The sequence below is a fragment of the Lissotriton vulgaris genome, chromosome 9 (assembly GCF_964263255.1).
Source record: "Lissotriton vulgaris chromosome 9, aLisVul1.2, whole genome shotgun sequence".
In the NCBI taxonomy this organism is placed as follows: domain Eukaryota; kingdom Metazoa; phylum Chordata; class Amphibia; order Caudata; family Salamandridae; genus Lissotriton; species Lissotriton vulgaris.
In genome coordinates, this window is record NC_141697.1 from 1,060,353,272 (window position 1) to 1,060,375,402 (window position 22,131).

The 22,131-nt window shown below is 54.0% G+C and overlaps 1 protein-coding gene across 1 annotated transcript in view; it reads left to right on the forward strand.

Annotated features, from left to right (window-relative positions):
- Positions 1–22,131, forward strand: part of DNAH1 (dynein axonemal heavy chain 1) — an 822,394-nt gene that overhangs the window by 363,380 nt on the left and 436,883 nt on the right. The gene's annotated exons all lie outside the window — the stretch shown is intronic.

Here is a 22,131-nt window from a genome sequence, read left to right on the forward strand (position 1 = left end):
CACCGATGCACCCACCACACAGCTCCACTGATGCACCCACCACACAGCTCCACCAACACAGCTCCACCGATGCACCCACCACACAGCTCCACCGACACAGCTCCACCGATGGACCCACCACACAGCTCCACCGACACAGCTCCACCAATGCACCCACCACACAGCTCCACCGATGCACCCACCACACAGCTCCACGGATGCACCCACCACACAGCTCCACCTACACAGCTGCAGCGATGCACCCATCACACAGCTCCAGCGATGCAGCCACCATGCAGCCACCACACAGCTCCACCGATGCAGCCACCACACAGCTCCACCGATGCAGCCACCACACAGCTCTTCCGACACAGCTCCACTGATGCACCCACCACCCAACTCCACCAATACACCCACCACACAGCTCCACCGATGCACCCACCACACAGCTTCACCTACACAGCTCCACCGAGGCAACCACCACACAGCTCCACCGATGCAGCCACCACACAGCTTCACCTACACAGCTCCACCGATGCAGCCACCACACAGCTCCACTGATGCAGCCACCACACAGCTCCTCCGACACAGCTCCACCGATGCACCCACCACCCAACTCCACCAATGCACCCACCACACAGCTCCTCCGACACAGCTCCACCGATGCACACACCACACAGCTTCACCTACACAGCTCCACCGAGGCACCCACCACACAGCTCCACCGACACAGCTCCACCGATGCACCCACCACACAGCTCCACCTACACAGCTCCACCGATGCACCCACCACCCAACTCCACCGATGCACCCACCACACAGCTCCACCGACACAGCTCCACCGATGCACCCACCACACAGATCTACCTACACAGCTCCACTGATGCAACCACCACACAGCTCCACCGATGCAACCACCACACAGCTCCACCGATGCAACCACCACACAGCTCCACCGATGCAACCACCACACAGCTCCACCGATGCAACCACCACACAGCTCCACCGATGCAACGTAACCACCACACAGCTCCACCGATGCAACCACCACACAGCTCCACCGATGCAACCACCACACAGCTCCACTGATGCAACCACCACACAGCTCCACCAAGGCACCCACCACACAGCTCCACCGAGGCACCCACCACACAGCTCCACCGAGGCACCCACCACACAGCTCTACCGAGGCACCCACCACACAGCTCTACCGAGGCACCCACCACACAGCTCCACGGATGCACCCACCACATAGCTCCACAGATGCACCCACCACACAGCTCCACCGATGCACCCACCACACAGCTCCACCGATGCACCCACCACACAGCTCCACCGATGCACCCCCAACACAGCTCCACCGATGCACCCACCACACAGCTCCACCGATGGCCCCACGACACAGCTCCACCGATGCACCCACCACACACCTCCACCGATGCACCCACCACACATGCCCCCACCACACAGCTCCACAGATGCCCCACCACACAGATCCACCGATGCACCCACCACACAGCTCCACCGATGCACCCACCACACAGCTCCACCGATGCACCCACCACACAGCTCCACTGATGCACCCACCACACAGCTCCACCGATGCACCCACCACACAGCTCCACCGATGCACCCACCACACAGCTCCACCGATGCACCCACCACACAGCTCCACCGATGCACCCACCACACAGCTCCACCGATGCACCCACCACACAGCTCCACCGATGCACCCACCATACAGCTCCACGATGCACCCACCACACAGCTCCACCGATGCACCCACCACACAGCTCCGCCTACACAGCTCCACCGATGCACCCACCACACAGCTCCACCGATGCACCCACCATACAGCTCCAACTACACAGCTCCACCGATGCACCCACCACACAGCTCCACCTACACAGCTCCATCGATGCACCCACCACACAGCTCCCCCTACACAGCTTCACCGATGCACCATCCACCCAACTCCACCGATGCACCCACCACACAGCTCCACCGACACAGCTCCACCGATGCACCCACCACACAGCTCCACCTACACAGCTCCACCGATGCACCCACCACACAGCTCCACTGATGCACCCACCCCACAGCTCCACCGACACAGCTCCACCGATGCACCCACCACACAGCTCCACCTACACAGCTCCACCGATGCACCCACCACCCAGCTCCATCGATGCTCCAACTAAGCTCTGAGAGAGCGCAATTTGAATGAAAAGTATATCTGTACCATATTTACAAGCATATCGCATAAACGTAGAAGTTGTAACATGAAGGAGCACTTGTAGCGTATAAGTTAGCCGATGTAACTTAGGTAATAGGAAATGTATTTGTATTCACTTTAGAATATGCCTTAGAAAGACCGTATATGTAGTGGTCTAATATAGAAATGTATAGAAATACTTAAGAACGTTAGAACGTGCTAAACTGAATATACGTATGTGATCATTAGACGGAGAAAGAAGACGAAATATGAAAGCGAAGAAATGTGTAGACTGTATAGCACTGTGTAGAAACGAGAATGTAAACGTTGTATTTTATGTAACATGGATTCAAGTATAATCACCGATTCGCTAATTCGATTATATATATATGTATGTGTGTTAAAGGTTATACTGTGTAGAAGAAGGAGTTTTAGAAAGTGTGGTCATGTGTGATTTTAACCTAACTGACCAAGGTTTCGCAAGAGTGTAGTCCGCTGTATGTAATTTAGTGGGCTCACAGGAATAGGGGATAGCCTTGATCTGTACGTGCGAGACAAGAGTCAAAGGTCTTGCTAGATTTAAGGTGACAATGCTGGACGAAGTTTATGGCCTAAGTGAGATAAGAGACGCTTGGAATTTGGGTCTTGTTTAGAAATGACCGTTCACAGGACCAAACGAGGTTACGATCACAATCGTAAAGAATGGAGTTCTGTTGAGGTGATAGACTTTGCTCTGAAAGTGTCAACTGGAATGTCAATGAAGTCACCAGCACGAAGACGAAGATGGTGCCTAAGAAGCAAGGTCAACTTAACGGACGACGCGAAGAGATGAAGCGATGGAAAAACCCAAGAATGAGAGCATGTGTAAATGTATACGTGGTGGGCGTCAAGAGGCGTTCCACCCATACTGTGATTGTGTATTTAGGGACAGCACCCCGGGGAGAAGTTAGCGCAGAACAGAAGATCAGAGCAAGCGCAGATGGCCTGAGGAGTCAGAGAGAGAGAGAGCAGAGCGCAAGAGAGCAGTAGGCCGAGGACCCTTAGAGAGCGGATGGGTAGGCAGAGAGGGTACTGTTTCTCGATATAAGTTACCATTAGAGGCTAAGAGAGTTTGAACTTCTTTGGAAGTCAAACTGCTGACACCTTTTTAGGTAAGGAACTTGCGAAGTAGGGATGTCACCTAGTATAGAGTAGGGACAGAATTAACTTGTGTTTCTCTTTTATAGATGACGCAACGGATCCACTTTGTGTCTATGCTTTTTAATCTGTTGATTCTGGAATTGATATTAATTGTATTCTTTTGTAGACTTAGATTCTTTAGGGAATTTATGTTCCTTTTAGTTCCTGTATACTTGTTGAATCTTATCCTGAGAGGATTGTATATGCAATTGACATTAATTTTATATTAAACTTTTAAACTTTATCAGTCGTAAGTGGTTCTTCAGAGTTGCATCAGTCTATGGGGTTGATTTAACCTATGTGGGTTTGTCTTTTACTCAATGACAGAAAATAATCGATCCAAAAGGAAGAATGAGATAGGTATCTAGGTAATCAGAAAAGATATTAAAATCTCATTCCCCGCAGTTCCACCAATGCACCCACCACACAGCTCCACCGATGCACCCACCACACAGCTCCACCGATGCACCCACCTCCACAGATGTACCCACCACCCAGCTCCACAGATGCACCCACCACCCAGCTCCACAGATGCACCCACCACCCAGCTCCACAGATGCACCCACCACCCAGCTCCACAGATGCACCCACCACCCAGCTCCATTGATGCTCCAACTAAGCTCCACCAATGCACCCACCACACAGCTCCACCAATGCATCCACTAAGCTTCACCGATACACCCACCACACAGCTCCACCGATGCACCCACCACACAGCTCCACGGATGCACCCACCACACAGCTCCACCGATGCACCCACCACACAGCTCCACCGATGCACCCACCACACAGCTCCACCGATGCATCCACCACACAGCTCCAGCGATGCTTCCACCACACAGCTCCACCGATGCACCCACCACCCAACTCCACCGATGCACCCACCACACAGCTCCACCGACACAGCTCCACCGACGCACCCACCACACAGCTCCACCTACACAGCTCCACCGATGCACCCACCACACAGCTCCACTGATGCACCCACCACACAGCTCCACCGACACAGCTCCACCGATGCACCCACCACACAGCTCCACCGAAACAGCTCCACCGATGCACCCACCACACAGCTCCACCGACACAGCTCCACCGATGCACCCACCACACAGCTCCACCGATGCACCCACCACACAGCTCCACCTACACAGCTGCAGCGATGCACCCATCACACAGCTCCAGCGATGCAGCCACCATGCAGCAACCACACAGCTCCACCGATGCAGCCACCACACGGCTCCACCGATGCAGCCACCACACAGCTCCTCCGACACAGCTCCACTGATGCACCCACCACCCAACTCCACCAATGCACCCACCACACAGCTCCACCGACACAGCTCCACCGATGCACCCACCACACAGCTTCACCTACACAGCTCCACCGAGGCACCCACCACACAGCTCCACCGATGCAGCCACCACACAGCTTCACCTACACAGCTCCACCGATGCAGCCACCACACAGCTCCACTGATGCAGCCACCACACAGCTCCTCCGACACAGCTCCACCGATGCACCCACCACCCAACTCCACCAATGCACCCACCACACAGCTCCACCGACACAGCTCCACCGATGCACACACCACACAGCTTCACCTACACAGCTCCACCGAGGCACCCACCACACAGCTCCACTGATGCACCCACCACACAGCTCCACCGACACAGCTCCACCGACACAGCTCCGCCGATGCACCCACCACACAGCTCCACCTACACAGCTCCACCGATGCACCCACCACCCAACTCCACCGATGCACCCACCACACAGCTCCACCGACACAGCTCCACCGATGCACCCACCACACAGATCTACCTACACAGCTCCACCGATGCAACCACCACACAGCTCCACCGATGCAACCACCACACAGCTCCACCGATGCAACCACCACACAGCTCCACCGATGCAACCACCACACAGCTCCACCGATGCAACCACCACAGAGCTCCACCGATGCAACCACCACACAGCTCCACCGAGGCACCCACCACACAGCTCCACCGAGGCACCCACCACACAGCTCCACCGAGGCACCCACCACACAGCTCCACCGAGGCACCCACCACACTGCTCCACCGAGGCACCCACCACACAGCTCCACCGATGCACCCACCACACACCTCCACCGATGCGCCCACCACACAGCTCCACCGATGGCCCCACCACACAGCTCCACCGATGGCTTCACCACACAGCTCCACCGATGCACCCACCACACAGCTCCACCGATGCACCCACCACACAGCTCCACCGATGCACCCACCACACACCTCAACCGATGCACCCACCACACAGCTCCACCGACACAGCTCCACAGATGCACCCACCACACAGCTTCACCTACACAGCTCCACCGAGGCACCCACCACACAGCTCCACCGATGCAGCCACCATACAGCTTCACTGATGCAGCCACCACATAGCTCCACCGATGCACCCACCACACACCTCCACCGATGCACCCACCACACAGCTCCACCGACACAGCTCCACAGATGCACCCACCACACAGCTTCACCTACACAGCTCCACCGAGGCACCCACAACACACCTCCACCGATGCACCCACCACACAGCTCCACCGACACAGCTCCACAGATGCACCCACCACACAGCTTCACCTACACAGCTCCACCGAGGCACCCACCACACAGCTCCACCGATGCAGCCACCACACAGCTCCACTGATGCAGCCACCACACAGCTCCTCCGACACAGCTCCACCGATGCACCCACCACCCAACTCCACCAATGCATCCACCACACAGCTCCACCGACACAGCTCCACCGATGCACACACCACACAGCTTCACCTACACAGCTCCACCGAGGCACCCACCACACAGCTCCACTGATGCACCCACCACACAGCCCCACCGACACAGCTCCACCGACACAGCTCCACCGATGCACCCACCACACAGCTCCACCGATGCACCCACCACCCAACTCCACCGATGCACCCACCACACAGCTCCGCCGACACAGCTCCACCGATGCACCCATAACACAGATCTACCTACACAGCTCCACTGATGCAACCACCACACAGCTCCACCGATGCAACCACCACACAGCTCCACTGATGCAACCACCACACAGCTCCACCGATGCAACCACCACACAGCTCCACCGATGCAACCACCACACAGCTCCACCGATGCAACCACCACACAGCTCCACCGATGCAACCACCACACAGCTCCACCGATGGAACCACCACACAGCTCCACCGAGGCACCCACCACACAGCTCCACCGAGGCACCCACCACACAGCTCCACCGAGGCACCCACCACACAGCTCCACCGAGGCACCCACCACACAGCTCTACCGAGGCACCCACCACACAGCTCCACAGATGCACCCACCACACAGCTCCACAGATGCACCCACCACACAGCTCCACAGATGCACCCACCACACAGCTCCACAGATGCACCCACCACACAGCTCCACCGATGCACCCACCACACAGCTCCACCGATGCACCCACCACACAGCTCCACCGAAGCACCCGCCACACAGCTCCACCGATGCACCCGCCACACAGCTCCACCAATGCTCCCACCACACAGCTCCACCGATGGCCCCACCACACAGCTCCACCGATGGCCCCACCACACAGCTCCACCGATGGCCCCACCACACAGCTCCACCGATGCACCCACCACACATGCCCCCACCACACAGCTCCACAGATGCCCCACCACACAGCTCCACCGATGGCCCCACCACACAGCTCCACCGATGCACCCACCACACAGCTCCACCGATGCACCCACCACACACCTCCACTGATGCACCCACCACACATGCCCCCACCACACAGCTCCACAGATGCCCCACCACACAGCTCCACCGATGCACCCACCACACAGCTCCACCGATGCACCCACCACACAGCTTCACCGATGCACCCACCACACAGCTCCACCGATGCACCCACCACACAGCTCCACCGATGCACCCACCACACAGCTCCACCGATGCACCCACCACACAGCTCCACCGATGCACCCACCACACAGCTCCACCGATGCACCCACCACAGAGCTCCACCGATGCACCCACCACACAGCTCCACCGATGCACCCACCATACAGCTCCACGGATGCACCCACCACACAGCTCCACCGATGCAACCACCACACCGCTCCACCTACACAGCTCCACCGATGCACCCACCACACAGCTCCACCGATGCACCCACCATACAGCTCCAACTACACAGCTCCACCGATGCACCCACCACACAGCTCCACCGATGCACCCACCACACAGCTCCACCTACACAGCTCCAGTGATGCACCCACCACACAGCTCCACCTACACAGCTCCACCAATGCACCCTCCACCCAAGTCCACCGATGCACCCACCGCACAGCTCCACCGACACAGCTCCACCGATGCACCCACCACACAGCTCCACCTACACAGCTCCACCGATGCACCCACCACACAGCTCCACTGATGCACCCACCACACAGCTCCACCGACACAGCTCCACCGATGCACCCACCACACAGCTCCACCTACACAGCTCCACCGATGCACCCATCACACAGCTCCAGCGATGCAGCCACCACACAGCTCCACCGATGCACCCACCACACAGCTCCGCCGAGGCACCTACCACACAGCTCCGCCGAGGCACCTACCACACAGCTCCGCCGAGGCACCTACCACACAGCTCCGCCGAGGCACCCACCACACAGCTCTGCCGATGCTCCAACTAAGCTCCACCAATGCACCCACCACACAGCTCTGCCGATGCTCCAACTAAGCTCCACCAATGCGCCCACCACACAGCTCCACCAATGCACCCACCACACAGCTCCACCAATGCACCCACCACACAGCTCAGCCGTGGCACCCACCACACAGCTCTGCCGGGGCACCCACCATACAGCTCCACCGATGCTCCAACTAAGCTCCACCAATGCACCCACCAAACAGCTACACCGATGCACACACCACTCAGCGCAACCACAGCATCACTGGTTCAAATATGTTCTTTCAATTTTTCAAGCTTTCATGCTTTACTACAAATCACAAAAAGCTGTTAATATTTCACTTCTGTTCTTGGATTTTCGTCACAATAAAAAACACTGAACATAATCTTCACAAATGTTATTTACAAAAGTTTAAGCTATTGCCATTACAAGTTAAATAAATTATTTAAGTATTAATTATTTAAAAAAATTAAAAGCCATTGTTATTTGTAATATCAATACATCTAAGTCACGTAAATACAAAACATGTTGCATTGCAAATGCTATAGGTGTCACATTTGCGAAAGTTATAACTATTGTCATTGTAAATGATAAAGCTATTAATTTAGCTATTTTAAAAAAACACATAAATAAAAATAATTCATTTATAACACCAATAGCTCAAACTTTCCTAATGCGAGCCCTATTGCTCGCATTAGGAATGTTCGCACAGATGCACCCACCACCCAACTCCACCGATGCACCCACCACACAGCTCCACCGACACAGCTCCACCGATGCACCCACAACACAGATCTACCTACACAGCTCCACTGATGCAACCACCACAAAGCTCCACCGATGCAACCACCACACAGCTCCACCGATGCAACCACCACACAGCTCCACCGATGCAACCAGCACACAGCTCCACCGATGCAACCACCACACAGCTCCACCGATGCAACCACCACACAGCTCCACCGATGCAACCACCAACAGCTCCACCGATGCAACCACCACACAGCTCCATCGATGCAACCACCACACAGCTCCACTGATGCAACCACCACACAGCTCCACCGAGGCACCCACCACACAGCTCCACCGAGGCACCCACCACACAGCTCCACCGAGGCACCCACCACACAGCTCTACCGAGGCACCCACCACACAGCTCTACCGAGGCACCCACCACACAGCTCCACAGATGCACCCACCACACAGCTCCACAGATGCACCCACCACACAGCTCCACCGATGCACCCACCACACAGCTCCACCGATGCACCCACCACACAGCTCCACCGATGCACCCACCACACAGCTCCACCGATGCACCCCCCACACAGCTCCACCAATGCACCCACCACACAGCTCTACCGATGGCCCCACGACACAGCTCCACCGATGCACCCACCACACAGCTCCACCGATGCACCCACCACACAGCTCCACCAATGCACCCACCACACAGCTCCACCGATGCACCCACCACACACCTCCACCGATGCACCCACCATACATGCCCCCATCACACAGCTCCACAGATGCACCCACCTCACAGCTCCACCGATGCACCCACCACACAGCTCCACCGATGCACCCACAACACAGCTCCACCGATGCACCCACCACACAGCTCCACCGATGCACCCACCACACAGCTCCACCGATGCACCCACCATACAGCTCCACCGATGCACCCACCACACAGCTCCACTGATGCACCCACCACACAGCTCCACCTACACAGCTCCACCGATGCACCCACCACACAGCTCCACCGATGCACCCACCTTACAGCTCCACCGATGCACCCACCACACAGCTCCACCGATGCACCCACCACACAGCTCCACCTACACAGCTCCAGCGATGCACCCACCACACAGCTCCACCTACACAGCTTCACCGATGCACCCTCCACCCAACTCCACCGATGCACCCACCACACAGCTCCACCGACACAGCTCCACTGATGCACCCACCACACAGCTCCACCTACACAGCTCCACCGATGCACCCACCACACAGCTCCACTGATGCACCCACCACACAGCTCCACCGACACAGCTCCACCGATGCACCCACCTCACAGCTCCACCTACACAGCTCCACCAATGCACCCACCACCCAGCTCCATCGATGCTCCAACTAAGCTCCACCAATGCACCCACCACACAGCTCCACCGATGCACCCACCACACAGCTCCACTGATGCACCCACCACACAGCTCCACTGATGCACCCACCACACAGCTCCACCGATACACCCACCTCCACAGATGCACCCACCACCCAGCTCCACAGGTGCACCCACCACCCAGCTCCACAGATGCACCCACCACCCAGCTCCACAGATGCACCCACCACCCAGCTCCATCGATGCTCCAACTAAGCTCCACCAATGCACCCACCACACAGCTCCAGCGATGCACCCACCACACAGCTCCACCGATGCACCCACCACCCAACTCCACCGATGCACCCACCACACAGCTCCACCGACACAGCTCCACCGATGCACCCACCACACAGCTCCACTGATGCACCCACCACACAGCTCCACCGACACAGCTCCACCGATGCACCCACCACACAGCTCCACCGACACAGCTCCACCGATGCACCCACCACATAGCTCCACTGACACAGCTCCACCGATGCACCCACCACACAGCTCCACCGATGCATCCACCACACAGCTCCACCGATGCACCCACCACACAGCTCCACCTACACAGCTGCAGCGATGCACCCATCACACAGCTCCAGCGATGCAGCCACCATGCAGCCACCACACAGCTCCACCGATGCAGCCACCACACAGCTCCACCGATGCAGCCACCACACAGCTCCACCGATGCAGCCACCAGACAGCTCCTCCGACACAGCTCCACTGATGCACCCACCACCCAACTCCACCAATGCACCCACCACACAGCTCCACCGACACAGCTCCACAGATGCACCCACCACACAGCTTCACCTACACAGCTCCACCGAGGCACCCACCACACAGCTCCACCGATGCAGCCACCACACAGCTTCACCTACACAGCTCCACCGATGCAGCCACCACACAGCTCCACTGATGCAGCCACCACACAGCTCCTACGACACAGCTCCACCGATGCACCCACCACCCAACTCCACCAATGCACCCACCACACAGCTCCACCGACACAGCTCCACCGATGCACACACCACACAGCTCCACCTACACAGCTCCACCGATGCACCCACCACCCAACTCCACCGATGCACCCACCACACAGCTCCACCGACACAGCTCCACCGACACAGCTCCACCGATGCACCCACCACACAGCTCCACCTACACAGCTCCACCGATGCACCCACCACCCAACTCCACCGATGCACCCACCACACAGCTCCACCGACACAGCTCCACCGATGCACCCACCACACAGATCTACCTACACAGCTTCACTGATGCAACCACCACACAGCTCCACCGATGCAACCACCACACAGCTCCACCGATGCAACCACCACACAGCTCCACCGATGCAACCACCACACAGCTCCACCGATGCAACCACCACACAGCTCCACCGATGCAACCACCACACAGCTCCACCGATGCAACCACCACACAGCTCCACCGAGGCACCCACCACACAGCTCCACCGAGGCACCCACCACACAGCTCCACCGAGGCACCCACCACACAGCTCCACCGAGGCACCCACCACACAGCTCTACCGAGGCACCCACCACACAGCTCCACAGATGCACCCACCACACAGCTCTACAGATGCACCCACCACACAGCTCCACAGATGCACACAGCTCCACCGATGCACCCACCACACAGCTCCACCGATGCACCCGCCACACAGCTCCATCGAAGCACCCGCCACACAGCTCCACCAATGCACCCACCACACAGCTCCACCGATGGCCCCACCACACAGCTCCACCGATGCACCCACCACACAGCTCCACCGATGCACCCACCACACAGCTCCACCGATGCACCCACCACACACCTCCACCGATGCACCCACCACACATGCCCCCACCACACTGCTCCACAGATGCCCCACCACACAGCTCCACCGATGCACCCACCACACAGCTCCACCGATGCACCCACCACACAGCTCCACCGATGCACCCACCGCACAGCTCCACCGATGCACCCACCACACAGCTCCACCAATGCACCCACCACACAGCTCCACCGATGCACCCACCACACAGCTCCACCGATGCACCCACCATACAGCTCCACCGATGCACCCACCACACAGCTCCACCGATGCACCCACCACACAGCTCCACCGATGCACCCACCACACAGCTCCACCGATGCACCCACCATACAGCTCCAACTACACAGCTCCACCGATGCACCCACCACACAGCTCCACCGATGCACCCACCACACAGCTCCACCTACACAGCTCCAGCGATGCACCCACCACACAGCTCCACCTACACAGCTCCACCGATGCACCCTCCACCCAACTCCACCGATGCACCCACCACACAGCTCCACCGACACAGCTCCATCGATGCACCCACCACACAGCTCCACCGATGCACCCACCACACAGCTCCACTGATGCACCCACCACACAGCTCCACCGACACAGCTCCACCGATGCACCCACCACACAGCTCCACCGACACAGCTCCACCGATGCACCCACCACACAGCTCCGCCGAGGCACCTACCACACAGCTCCGCCGAGGCATCTACCACACAGCTCCGCCGAGGCACCTACCACACAGCTCCGCCGAGGCACCCACCACACAGCTCTGCCGATGCTCCAACTAAGCTCCACCAATGCACCCACCACACAGCTCCACCAATGCACCCACCACACAGCTCCACCAATGCACCCACCACACAGCTCAGCCGTGGCACCCACCACACAGCTCTGCCGTGGCACCCACCATACAGCTCCACCGATGCTCCAACTAAGCTCCACCAATGCACCCACCAAACAGCTACACCGATGCACACACCACTCAGCGCAACCACAGCATCACTGGTTCAAATATGTTCTTTCAATTTTTCAAGCTTTCATGCTTTATTACAAATCACAAAAAGATGTTAATATTTCACTTCTGTTCTTGGATTTTCATCACAATAAAAAACACTGAACATAATCTTCACAAATGTTATTTACAAAAGTTTAAGCTATTGCCATTACAAATTAAATAAATTATTTAAGTATTAATTATTTAAAAAAATTAAAAGCCATTGTTATTTGTAATATCAATACATCTAAGTCACGTAAATACAAAACATGTTTCATTGCAAATGCTATAGGTGTCACATTTGCGAAAGTTATAACTATTGGCATTGTAAATGATAAAGCTATTAATTTAGCTATTTTAAAAAAAACACATAAATAAAAATAATTCATTTATAACACCAATAGCTCAAACTTTCCTAATGCGAGCCCTATTGCATTTCCAATGCTTGTTCTCTCTGGGGGTCAGCCTTCTGCTAATAAAAGCAATTGGCTGGTCATGACCATCAAAATTCAGCTGAGATAGAACAGCTCCCACACCCAACTCAGAAGCATCTGCTTGGACAATGAATGGTTTGGAGTAGTCTGGACTCTTTAGGATAGGGGCTGTGCACATGGCCTGCTTTAGGTCATCAAATGCCTTTTGACAGCCTGCTGTCCACTGAACTTTCTTTGGCATCTTTTTGCTTGTCAGGTCATTAAGTGGAGTCAGAATTGATCCACTATTTCTGACAAATTTCCTGTAATAACCAGTCAGGCCCAAGAAAGCTCGAACCTGTGTCTGGGTGGTTGGAGGATCCCAGTCCTTGATGGACTGTATCTTGCTCTCCAGTGGCTGAACCTGGCCTCCACCTACAAGGTGGCCCAGGTATACAACCTGTGTCTGCCCTATCTGGCACTTTGTGGCCTTGATAGTGAGACCTGCTGCTTGCAGTGCCTCTAACACTTTCCTCAGGTGGACCAGGTGATCCTCCCAGTTGGAACTAAAGACAGCAATATCATCAAGATATGCTGCACAGAAGTCATCCAGCCCAGTGAGAACTTGATTCACCAGCCTTTGGAAGGTGGCAGGTGCATTTTTCAAACCAAAGGGCATTACCACAAACTGATTATGCCCACTAGGGGTAGAAAATGCTGTCTTGGGCTTGGCATCCTCAGCTAACCTGATTTGCCAATACCCAGCTGTCAGGTCAAATGTACTTTAGTTGACAGAAGCCAATCTACTATCTATCAGTTCATCTGCCCTAGGTATTGGGTGGGCATCAGTCTTAGTGACTGCATTGAGGCCTCTGTAGTCTACGCAAAACCTCATCTCTTTCTTACCACCCTGGGTGTGAGGCTTTGGCACTAGAACTACTGGACTAGCCCAAGGGCTATCTGAGGGCTCAATGACTCCCAGCTCCAACATTTTCTGCACTTCAGTTTTGATGCAGTCTCTTACATGATCAGGCTGCCTGTAGATTTTACTCTTAACTGGCAGACTGTCACCAGTGTCAACCTCATGGGTACATGTGAAGTAGTGTGGCTCACTGGTTAGAGGCGGCAGACCCGAGAGCAGAGGACGGCCCGGGGCCAGGGTTCGATTCCCGGCGCGGCAGGTTTCTGGACCAGGGTCAGCGGACTCGATAATTCTCTCGCCTCGGTGCCCACTCTGATCAGCGAACACACTCGGCAACTCTGGGCATTAACTTGCCTCATCTTCACTAACGGCCCCACCAGACCGCCGGGGATGCCTGGTCTCACCCTGGAGATACCCATTAAGGGACCATCTCTCAGGGAAGCCAGGAAGGGTTTCGCAGCGGTCGAAGCGCCTTGGGACCCTCCGGGTAAGTAGTGCGCTATATAAATGCCTATACATTTACATTTACATTTACCAATTGGTTTGACTGGGTGTCAGAGAGAACATATGTCTAAAGGATTGAAGAACTTGTTTGCAATCCTTTTGCTGATGTTCAGAGAGGCTGCCACAAAAGACAACACCATCTACTGACCCATCATCAGGGTTCTGAGTGAGCAGGTCTGGGAAAGGGTCACTCTCCTCCTCCTGTCCCTCATCTGTGGCCATGAGCAAGCTCATGTCCTTCCTGTCGACATATGCCTTGAGCCTATTCACATGGAGCACCCTGAGGGGGCTCCTGGGAGTTCCAAGGTCCACCAGGTAGGTGACCTCTCCCTTTTGCTCAATGATTGTGTGGGGCCCAGACCATTTGTCTTTGAGTGCTGCTGGGGCCAATGGCTCCAACACCCAGACCTTCTGTCCAGGCTTGTACACAGTCAGAACAGCCTTTTGGTCATGCCAAGCTTTTTGGAGTTCTTGGCTTGCCTTCCGGTTTTTAGAAGCCTTTTCCTTGTACTCAACCATCCTGGAGCGGAGACCAAGTACATAGTCCACTATGTTGGTTGCAGGCTTTTTTTTTTTTGGTGTAAGATTTTTATTGAAAATTGCCATCAAAACATCAGCAGTACATCTTGTCATTCGTAAATGTTACATAATAAATCAACGGCTCGTACTGTTACACAGCTATTCAGCCAACAACCTTCCGGTCCGGCAGCGAATACTTGACATGATGCGAAATGCAGTAAGGATATAATGATTGAATAAATAAAATCTTACTTTTTTATGTTATTTTTGTAGAAAGTGAACAGAACAAGATTAGATGGCTCATCTTTGATATATAGTCACAAAGTATAAGACAATTTCAGTGGAAATTGCAGATCCCAATTTCCCAGGTAGATACCCTTCCCTCTCCAAGCACCGAACAAAGTTGAAATCCCTGTCAGATAGTTAGTGCCCTTTCATCCATCCTCATGTTTCCCTCCCGATTCATTCGGCCATCTCCTCCTCATCTTCCGAATCGTCGTCCTCATCCTCTGGCAGTGGTTCACATATATCTCCCCTGTACCTATTCCATGCCTCCCACACCTTGTTCCACTTTTTAGGGTTAGCTCTCATTTTATACACTGTGCGTTCAGTTAACATCAGTTTGTCCATTGTCCTGCACAACAATGCTAAAGTAGGTACCTCTGGCACCCCCCACCTCTGCGCTGTGTCGCGTTTGGCTACCATTGTCCCAATAGTGACCCATTGCTGTTGCCTGAGATTCAAATCAGTCCCTTCCCAAATATTCAACATGCACATGCGTGGTTCTGGTGTTAGGGAAGTGTCAGGGGTCTGGGAAATGGTTTGCATGACCTGTTGCCAGTAACTCCTTATGGCCGGGCAGTCCCACAATGTATGCAATAGTGTTCCTTCCTCCCCACATCCCCTAAGACAGTATGGGGTTTCAGCCCTGTGCATTTTATAAAGAGCGGTCCTTGTGTAGTACACTCTATGTAGTACTTTTAGCTGTATGAGCCTAAACCGGGCCGAGACCCCCGCCTCCCTTGGCGACGCCATTGCGGCATTCCAATCCGTCTCGTCCATAGCTCCCAATTCAGTTTCCCACTTCTCTCTCAAACGTTGTAAGGGGTCCGGGAGGTTGTTTAGTAATTTGCGGTATGTGAGTGAGGTGGCACGTGTTTGCATGAAGTCTGTAAGAAGCCGGTCTTCTAAGGGTGAGGATTCTAGGACAGGGGACCCTGGTTCAAGTACTGCCAGCAGTGCGTGTCTTATCTGGATGTACCTATAAGTTTCAGTGGGGCCTAGTGCGTATTGTTGTTGCAGTTGCGAGAAAGGGAGTACCCCTGCAGAGGTCCAGAGATACCCCACCGTTGAAATTCCAATATTGTCCCATTGGGTAAACCCCTTACTGGATCTGAGGCAGCCTAACTTTTTAGTGTCCCAAAGTGAAGTCAGCTTTGTAATGACCCCCTTCCATTTTAACCGCGTGAGCGCCTTGTACCACAATGTAACTGTGTGCTTGGTTGGGCCGAGTAGTCCCTTAAGGAGACTTGGATTATATAGCGGGGCCAACAGACTATGCATTCCCAGTTGGGTCCTATCCGCCAGATATGCCGGGTCGTCGTGTGGGGCGTGGATCCACTGATTAATTTCTTTGAGCTGGGATGCCCAATAATAAAGTTGCACATTTGGTAATGCTATTCCTCCATCGTACCACCCGCGATTAAGTTTAACGTGGGCTATCCTCGGTGGCTGGTCACCCCACAGCAGGTTGGTCACTACTGCAGTCACTTTTCGAAAGTAAGAGGGCGGGATCACATCTGGGGTGTTTTCCAGAACATATAAGAGGCGCGGGAGTGCCATCATCATAAATAAGGCGGCACGCCCCAGCAGCGTAAGAGGCAGGGCTGTCCAGTGACGGACATCCGCCTTCAGGCGAAGGAGTGGGGGTGCCAAATTCCGATCGTAGAATATGCCCGGGTCACCGGAGACGTGTATGCCCAGGTATTTAAAGGAGGTATCGGTCACCTCCAACGGGCACTGTTCAGGAAGGATCGGTACAGGGCCTTTCAGTACGTAAAGGACTGACTTTGTCCAATTGATTGTATACCCGGAGGTCAATCCATGTTTATCACAAAGTGCTAACAATACCGGGACACTCGACTCAGGGTCAGACAGGTAAACCAGCATATCGTCAGCATATAGGGATACTCTATCTTCCCAGGCGTCACCCCACGTTATACCCTTCAGCAGCGGCGTGTTCCTAATAACAATAGCGAGCGGTTCTAATACCAGCGCAAGTAGTAGAGGGGATAAGGGACAGCCCTGACGTGTCCCTCGTGCCAGAGGGATCGCTCGAGAGATGTGGCCATTGGCCGCCACATGGGCAACCGGGTCCGTGTATAGGAGTCTAATCCAGGATAGAAATTTTGGATCAAAGCCCATCCGGGCTAGGACTGCGAATAGGTATTGCCACTCTACCATATCGAAAGCCATTCTGGCATCCAGTGACAAAATGGCCGCCGGCTCCTTCAGCATGGTTGCAGGCTTTTTGAGAGGTTTCTCCCATCCTTCCTTCACCAAACACAGGGGTCCTCTTACAGGATGTCCATACAAAAGTTCAAAAGGGCTGTAGCCAACCCCCTTCTGTGGGACTTCTCTATAAGCAAATAAAAGGCAGGGTATCAGGACATCCCATCTACGCCTGAGCTTTTCAGGTAGTCCATGAATCATCCCTTTTAGGGTCCTGTTGAACCTTTCAACAAGCCCATTGCATTGTGGATGATAGGGTGTAGTGAACTTGTAGTTGACACCACATTCCTTCCAGTTAGCAGTCAGATATCCTGACATGAAGTTTGCACCTCTGTCAGAGACAACCTCCTTAGGGAAGCCCACTCTGGAGAACACTCCAACTAGGGCTCTTGACACAACAGGTGCTGTAGTGGTCCTAAGGGGAATAGCTTCAGGATACCTGGTGGCATGGTCCACCACCACCAGTATAAACTTGTGCCCTGATGCTGTCTGGGGTTCCATTGGACCAACAATGTAAATCCCCACTGTTAGACCTGTCTGACTTCTTGCGTAGTCCCTCCAAATTATTATTTATTTTGTCCCCTTCTTGCCCCTCATGCCTTTATTTATTTTTGTGTCCACTAGATTTTTCTAGGTGTTGGTCTAGGGGATAGGTGCTTTTTCGCCCTCATAATCTTCACCTCAGGCCTGGAGGCCTTTCCTGACAGGAATTTCTTTAGCTTCACAAAATGGTGGCCACCAACTGTCCCCAACTGCCACATCCTAGACTTCCCCATAGGTTAGCATTAGGCCTTCCAGAACTTTCTGGACCCTACTGGACCCTGTGTGGTTTGGCTATAAAAGGGCAGGGGTCAGGGAGCCATTTTGTGTAGTCTAGAGTGTGAGAGGAGAGAGGCAGTGGTGTGAGGAGGAGGACGCGCTAGAAGGAGTTAGTTGGTCTGTAGGGTTGACAGCATCTTCCAGAAGACGTTCCCCCTCTTGCTCCTGACCAAACCCTTTCGTTGGTCTGTCATTAATTGGGACAGCCAGGCAGTCGTGACATTTGGCCCCCTTCCCGTTTTGAGCCTGTGACCCTCACCCTCATTCAACCCACTTCAGTCTGGCAACTGGCTCCCCACCTTCCTTTTTGAAGTCCCAGCCTACCGGGATTGAGAAGAATCGATCCCGGCGAGTTCTGTCTTCTCACGCTGCTGGAGTGTCTCTGAGCCGGAGGCGCGAGGGGGCGTTGATGTGACAGGACTGCGGAATCAAGGGAAGTGGCACTGTTCACTGCGCAAGCCCAGCGGTATATCTGGAGGTGAGGCGGGCAGGGAAGCGGCGAGGCACTGATTCTCCGCGCAAGGTCAGAAGTGTGCTAATCTCCACACGAGGGAGGCGGCGCCAGTCGGAACACTGCTTCCCCGCGCCTGCGCAGCCGTGGCTTGAGTCAGGAAGGAGCCGAGGGATTCCCGCGAGGAAACGCGTCTCTAGGCTCCCCAGCGTCTCCGTCTCCTGGTGAGGTCAGGGGCGAAGGAACGGCTCCCATCCAAGGAGAAACGAGGATCTAGTACTGCAGCCTGCCGGAAAACAAGTAAGGTGTGGTGCATGGGGAGGAAGTGAGGCAGGAGCCGGGGAGACCACTAAGGCCCTGGAGAGGAGTTCCAATTCAACCCATAACTCCGAAGTAACTGTGGGAGGTTCCAGGTCCCGGGATAGCCATCAGTTTAATCTGTCATTGACTCAGTCAAGAGAAGGAGGTTTATTCAGTCGACAAGCGGAAATAGAAGCCCAGAGGGTGGAGCAGCAGTAAACTGCCTCGGTGTGGGGAAGTGTCAGAGGACATTAAGGCTGCTGAGTACTGGGGAAGGAGGGGAGAAGTACGGGTAAACACTCTGAAGTTGCCTGAAAATAAGTGCTAACAAAATTGTTGTGAAGCAGGGGGTGAGCTGGAAGACTCCTAAGGCTTTATGGACTTAACTTTCCTAGAGCTCAGTCTGAATTAATTGTAACTTCCAAGAGTAATCGTTTTGGTGAAGTAAACAGGAGTCCCCAGTTGGGGATGAAAAATCCATTACTGAACAAGGAATATCAGCGTCTGTAGAAGGAGCATTAGACAAGTATAATTCTCTGTTGGGGATGGGAATTTAGCTGATGAAGAACTTTAAACGTTATTGAGAAGGTGGAAAAAGCCGATAAAAACTGCGCATTGTAATTAACTGTGAACTGCTGTATTGTGATGCAAATTTGACAAGCTAAGTAACGTGTATGTTTTGGCAATTTATGAGAAATTTAGTAATCTCATGACTAAAATGTATTGAGCTGTTAACTCGAAAAACTGCTTAAGGATATGATTTAGCAACTTTGAAAGACTTAAGATATTTACATGAGTAAATGTAATATACTGAGCTGTGATTTCAAAAGACAAGAGAGCAAAGATTATTTTTATAAACAAGCTTGTATTTTTCCAAACATTGGTGTAGTGTCATTTTTTAGTGAAATTGCGTTGATTTACTGCTGGGTGGTTTGCAAACTTTACACATGTGCCTCTAGTGATTGTGTCTTACCCTAGGCCAGGCTACCCTAGGTGACCTGACATACTTAGGTTCCAACACCCACTCTTTCAAAGGGCACCCCCACCACAGGAATTGGTATAAGGGGGGCCTTTGTTGTGCCACCTGACTTGCCACTGGCTTGGCAAGTGACACAGGAGCGACAAAACTCCTTGGTATCTTCATTCACATGAGGCCAGTGAAAGTGTGAGACAAGTCTGTCCCAAGTCATATTCTGGCCTAAGTGTCCTGCAAGGGGAATCTCGTGGGCCAAGGTGAGAAGGAAACCCCTCTGAGACAAGGGGATGACCAGCCTCCTGGTTGCACCAGGTTTGGGGTCTCTTGCTTCAGAGTACAGGAGTCCATCATCCCAGTATACCTTGTGGGTACTTGTGGCGTTCCCTGCAGCCTCAACAGCAGCCTGCTGTCTGAGGGGCTCAAGAGAAGGGCAGTCTAACTGTGCCTTCCCCAGGTCTTCTCTGGAGGGTCCCCCTGAACCCAGAAACTCAACATGATCAGGTTCAAGTTCTTTAGGCTCAGTTTCCCTCAGCTCTTTGAGGTCAGCCTCCTCTGAGACTTGATCCTCAACCTGGGGAAAGGGGGAAGGCAATGCCTTAACCCTACTGCTCTTCTTCTTGGAAGGTGTCTGGTCCATTGTTCCAGGATCCAGCACCTGTTCAGTGGGGCATCTTCTGGCCTGTGACCTAGTCACAGCAAGGACATGTGCTGGCACACCTAACATTTCCATGTGAGTCCTCTGCTCCACTTCTGACCATAGTGATGACTCCAAATCATTGCCCAACAAACATTCAACTGGGAGGTCTGAACTAACAACAACCTTCTTTTGGCCACTTACCCCTCCCCAGGAGAAAGCCACAATTGCCATACTATGGTGAGTAGTGACATTGCTGGCATTGGTCACTAGGTAGTCTGTACCTAGTATGATCTGTCCAGGGTCCACAAAGTTAGGTGTCACCATTGTGACACTGGCACACGTGTCCCTATAGGCCTGAGCCATCTTTCCATTTATAAAAGGTGTCTGCCTGTATTTGCCCAAAGTATTGGGACTTGCATCAGGGGACATATCCATATCCCCTGTACAGACAAGGACAGCCTGAGTGAGTGTGTCAACTAAGTTGTGATACCCCTCAGATCCCAAGGTTAACCCAACTAATCCCGTGGGAGGTGCACTACCACTGCTGACTGTACTAGGGGGTGCAGGTGCCTTAGGGGCTGCAGTGGTAGGAGTTTGCCCTCCTTTCTTGGTGCACTCACCAAGAAAGTGAGGTTTTACTTTTACAGTACTGGCACCACCTTTTAGACTGGCCTTCTTGAGTCTTCTTTTTCTGCTGTGAAGCCTGACCCCCACCCTCTTTGGTTTGTTGGGGGCCTGTCGAAGACTTCTGGTCATTTTGCTCATTCTTATTATTACCCTTCTGGTCTGCTTTCTTCTGACCACCCTGGTTCTGGCCCTGATTCTGCTTAACCCTTGTCCTGACCCATCTGTCTGCCTTCTTTCCCAATTCTTGGGGAGAGGTCAGATCCGAGTCAACAAGGTGCTGATGCAACAACTGGTTCTGACAATTGTTTAAAATCTGTTCCCTCATGATCAGATTGT